The following is a 6,000-nucleotide window of genomic DNA, read 5'->3' on the forward strand; positions in this document are numbered from 1 at the left end:
TAATCGCATTCTTGATGAGTTGTATGAAGACGGAACATTAGTTGTAAATGAGGAATTTACCATCTCAAGTGGAAATCTTAACAAGAACTCAAGACCCTTAAAAACCTACACAGATCCCTTTATCCTTGATAGACTCTTGGAGCTACTGCTTGGGGAAGCACAACATAAAGCTTGGGCATTTGGTAACTTTGCTCTCTTGGCTCCCTTTAATGAAGGTCTTTTGTTAATCTTACTAAATGATAGGGAAAAACTTCCAACGAAACTTCGTCTACAACAAAATCCTTCTCTCTAATGGCTCAAATAGCATAAAATCATACACGAGTGGCTGCTCTTTGACTATGGCTCACTTTGAAACCGCCAAAGAGCATCCACCTGCCAACAAAAACACTCTCCAAACGTGGCTTAAAGGCACAAAGAAACAACCGCGAACAGCTGGCCGTTCTAGGCACTCTTCAAGCAGTGGGCATGGTAATCGGGCCCAAGAGTCATCACAGGTAGAAGACTCGTCACACGTACACCATCAAACACCATGATGTAGAGCTAAGCAACGACTTGAGTGCTGGCGAGAAGAGGAGGGCCTAGAATCATCGAAGTCTGATAGGGAGCAGACTATCTAGAGCTCGGGTGGTCCACACAAATATTGAGTCAGAGACAAAGCCACCATGGCAACGTGCTGAGATACCTCGCACACACAAGGTGCCAGTGGGGAGGAAGACCCTATCCCGTGGCCAGGGAGCTCTCCCCACAACACAAGATCAAGAGGTAAGGGGAGAGGAGTCAGAAGAGGCAGCAGAACCAACACCAAAGCATGTAAATAGACGCAAAATCAAAAATTTGCAAGAAGCCCAAACGCCACCCACCAGAAAACGTGCAAGTGCCCCCTAGATAACCTCAGCGATGTCGCAAAATAGCAGGGGCATTTGCAAAAATCCGGTACTACCAGAAGACTGTTATGGAATTGACATTTTACTATTTATTGCAACTGATAGGTGGAAAAGGCTTGACTGAGCTAGGCTATTGCAAAAGGAAATTACATTTTATGTATATTTATTCAAGTGCTCTTTGGCCATCTATGACCGGCCGGCTAGTCTGTACTCATTTTGACCATTCAAGAAATCTATAAATGAAATACGTGCAAGAGGGAAATGGTCACTCTTGCACAGGGGGAGATTGCACCCAGTGTCTCTGTACTTCTTCTCTCCTCTCCCCTCTTCTCCCTCGCCGTGCCGGCGTAGCACTCCGCTCTAGGAGGTGCACCTGCACGTGCTCTCTCGTTCTATCATGCTCTCGCTTTCTCTCTCTGTTCGTGTATGATTTGATTATACGCGCACAGGCTTTGTCAGGTATGCATATTTGCGGTATTTTGCTGTTTCTACCATGCTATTCGAGGTATTTTGCAGGGCCCGCGACGTTTCCGTCTGTAGCAGTGGTATCAGAGCCAAGATTACGCTCTTGGTAACAACCAGTCATTGAACTTTTGAATGCAGTATCCAAGTAATTATACAACTCTAATTAGCTTCATTTGATTTTATTTTGATTGACATGTTTTTTGGAAGATCTTTGATATTTTTGGGTACATCAAGGATAATCTTTTATCAAATTACGATGAGGAAAAGCGAATAGGGTAATTTGCATCATGATATTCTAAGCATTAGAGTGCATATGTAGTTGCATGGCATGGTGATCAGTTGAGGGTTTAATTTAAAGTAATCACGATAAACCGTTTGTGAGAGTGAAGCGAAGATGAGTGCAAGGGAGCCTGATATGATCATGGCAAAATAGGAAATAGGATTTTATTGTATATAGCACTAGAAGAAGTAGAAGAAGAAGAGAAATTTTCAATACTGTATAGAATCCATGTTGAGAGAGCTCACAGAACTATCTGCCGAGTGTTAACATCAAGCTCAATTATACACAAGGGGATATCAGGATACATGTAGAAGATTACTGCCATTAAGGTAGTGATTACCGTTGTCAACACGGTAGTGATTACTGTCCGCAATCAAAATTAGTAACGCACCATGGAAAACACCCCCAAGGTTATTGATCTTGATTCTAACTTGTGTAAAGCAACTGCAAATAAATCGAGCCAGACTGGCGACCGAAGCCTGCGAAATCAGTAGCACTCTAGGAGCAACAACCTTGCACGACGTAAGGCCTGATGAATGGCAGTAGCGCCATCAAAATCAGGTGAAGGCGCAACTGCAGGCCCGGCAGTTCATTCGACACCAACCATAACAGAGTCACTCCCTCTATCTCTCTCTACAATCGCGACTCTCTCTCTCTCTCTCTCTCTCTCTCTCTCTCTCTCTCTCTCTCTCTCTCTCTCTCTCTCTCTCTCTCTCTCTCTCTCTCTCTCGTGGCCAACCAAATCTTACTCCCTGATTCCTCCAACTCCATGCAGCGCTTCTCTTTCTCTCTCTCTTTGGCCCACTGGCGGTCTCTCTGAACTCTCCCATGCCCATGCAAATCGTGAGCCATCAAAAACCCTTCTCTCCCTCTCTCTCTCAGTCAACCGTCGATGACGGCGCCTACCAGAGCCGCACCATTTACTGGTTGCATGCGAAAGAGTTCTACATGGCCGTTCGCGAACTGCACCACCCAGCCGCCATGCAAACTCTCTTTCTCTTTTTCACACACACACACACACACACACACACACACACACACACACAGTCGTCGGCTTTTGGCTCTCCAGTTCCGACTCCACCACCTTGATTCCCAGCCGGCGTGCATGCACTGACTGCTGCCGTAACCTCTCTCTCACCTCATCCACAAACAGCCCGTCGTGCACCAACCTCTTCACCCACCACTAGCCGCAACTTTTTTCGACTCCCAGTATATTCATGCAATCAACGTCGAGCGGCCAACCTTCAGACCTTCTCTCCCTCTGCCGACCTCGACCAGAGTTAAACTCTCTCATTCTCTCTCCTCAACATGTATCTTTATCTCTCATAGCACATGAGCATGGCAACCAGCTGCATGATGTAGTTTGACACATGGCGCAGGAGAGGAAGGCGAAAAAGGAAAAGAGTCCTGGAGGCGTGGTTTGTTTTGGCGAAGCCAAGATCAATGTGCATCCTTGCAGTGAGAGCCTGAAGAGGTTGGAGCACTAATGGCTTGACGAGTTCTACTACGTGTGGCGGGCTGCTAACCGATGAGAGAGTGGTTGGTCCTGCTGCCAAACCTTCCCCTCAAGCACATGAACCATCCCTCCCTCCTTGTCGCGACTAGCTCTCTCACTCTAAGTTGCCAACCCCTGACGAGCAAGCTTCACAACAGCCTTCGGATACTGACTCTCTCTCTCTCTCTCTCTCTCTCTCTCTCTCTCTCTCTCTCTCTCTCTCTCTCTCTCTCTCTCTCTCTCTCTCTCTCTCTCTCTCTCTCTCTCTCTCTCTCTCTCTCCCCCCCTCGGATCACCACAAGGCGGACACTATCAAAGCTCCTCAACGATTGATAAATACAGCGTTAGCAACTGCTTGTACTGCTTCATCTTGCCCTACCACTCGTTGATGCAAACGATCAGCAAAACCTGTCAATTGCTCCTTCTCGTTTTGGCCAAGACGACTCACAGGAATGCCTGTCCATCTACCCACCACCTCAGCTATTTGATCAGGACCCACTGTTTCTATAAGTATAGTATTATCAATAGTATTTTATTTTATTGATTGTTACGTTGTACTCACATTTACACATGCTTGATCAACACAGTCAATCGCTTTTTGAGGAAGGTGTCAATAACATATGGACTTGAAAACTGAGTAGCTACAGCCAAGGCCTTATCCATTATGCAAAAACCTTGGTGTAATTGATACTCCCTTTTGACACCATCAAGGATTCTTAGTGTGTCGGCTACATTGGGTTCAGTAACATGCACCTGCTGAAAGAGCGTTTCTAAAGCTGCTTCTCATTAAACATATTTCATGTAATGTTTTGCGATTGTTGCCCCAAGACATCTAAAATTACCTTCAGCAAGCAATGACTTGCACAAGTCTGTTGTAATCATAAATCCATGTGTGCAACTTGCTCCTAGCACAAGATGTATTTTATTGATAAACAGAAGAAGTTTTTCGCCAGTTTGCTTTGAATCCTTTGAAAGAGCCCCGAAGCGTGTTTCCATATCTCCATGCCGGGTTGCATCGGTAATTAAAGCACCCACTTCCAAAGCTTTTACTTTCATGTCGAAGAGAATACTTGGCGCCTCTCTCCTAGCTATTTTCAGAGCAAGGCCTCTGACTACTGTAGCCTTTCCAACTCCTGGATTCCCAACAAGCATCACATTCATGCAGGATCTCTCAATAAGGATGCAAATGATGCTACCAATCTCATCATCTCTGCCATAGGAATTAATTTTGCGTTGGTATTTATTTGTTGGCCCAATCTACTGTGTGTCCTCTGGCCTTTACATGATATACAAGATGTACCCTCGTGATATTATGACTAAAACTAGTCAATGCCCTTTACACAATTTAGTTTTTTACAAAAAGGTAAACTAAATAAATCAAGAGGATTGAATGTTAGAGACAATAGTTTGCAATATCAAGAGGACTGCTACATCTATTCAAAACAAAACAATCGGTAATATATGGATTTCATCTCACTTTTTGCTCAATCCAAGGCTAATCATAGTAGATGCCTGTAAGTAATCAGTAAAATTCTGGCTCTTACATTTAGCTAGACACTCAAATCAAATTTGGTTCCTACATTTTTTGTTTGTTTATCATTCTACTTTATCTATGCTATTAACTGCAAAATTTTTATTTCAGCTCAATTGTCTCACATTTTTCTCATTTGTATACGAATGCCCTCTATAGTTGTCATTGCAAGTTTATGACTAATTATTAACCCCACACTAACACATTTTGAATTTGTTAGCTATACGTTGGCATAAGTTTGTTAGTTGCAACACTTGTACCTCTCCCCATGTGCCAACAATGGTATATATAAATTCAAATACAGTATACTCTCCTGGTATATACATCAAATATGTCATTCCTCTTTTCATATTTCATTTCTCTGCATTGTGTTCTAACATGATTACTCAAACACTACTAAGGTTATCACTTCTCATTATATTGAAAGGAATTTTTATTGAGATGATTTGTCTCTAAGCTATGCAGCTACTCATGTAAGCTAAGGTGCTCTGGGATACTGAACAACAATTTGTAAGTACTTGGTTATATTGCACAATGGTGTCCAGCATATAGTACATATTCTTTTCTCCTTTATGACTTGTCTAGTCCATTGGTCACATGCACACAAATTCGCCGATTCAGGTAGTGTGTAGATACTCATCTTGGTGCAGATCCGCCGATTTAAGCAGCACATTGTGATAAATTGCAGATTCATGAATTTTTTTAAACTTATACCAAATGCAGATTCGCCGATTTAGGCAGCATTAGTGCAGATTCGCCGATTTAGGCAACACATCTTATTGGTGTAGATTCGTCGATTTAGGCAACACCGATCACAAACTCATGCTGCAGTGGTTAGCCACCACTATAACTGGTATGATTTTGTTACCCGGGTTCATAATGAAAGTGATTTAGATTGGACTTATATTGTGGAATTGGAATTGGATGGGGAATTGGATTTGGAATTGGTATATGATGATTTTTTGTCCCGACAGTCTTTATGGAAGTGAACTTGAGATTGATGAGAACTGATTTATACAATGATGAGTGTGACCAATGATATCCTGATTCATCAGGGTATGACATACTGCTTATTCTAGTGGTATGGGACACTAGAATAGGTAGTATGTGGATGACGGGGCAGGCATAAGCTAATGTTGTTTAGTTTCATACATTTTTCTTTTATTATGTGATGTTTTTTATACAATATACTAATCACTGTTTTTGACAAGTATTGTTTGCAGATTTTAATCTTCGCAACTGAGGACAGTGCTTTCCAATGGAGAGGTATGTTATGGAATTGACATTTTACTATTTATTGCAGCTGATAGGTGGAAAAGGCTTGACCGAGCTAGGCTATTGGAAA

This window comes from Adiantum capillus-veneris, chromosome 15, assembly GCF_014529385.1.
Source record: "Adiantum capillus-veneris isolate H3 chromosome 15, ASM1452938v2, whole genome shotgun sequence".
NCBI lineage: Eukaryota > Viridiplantae > Streptophyta > Polypodiopsida > Polypodiales > Pteridaceae > Adiantum > Adiantum capillus-veneris.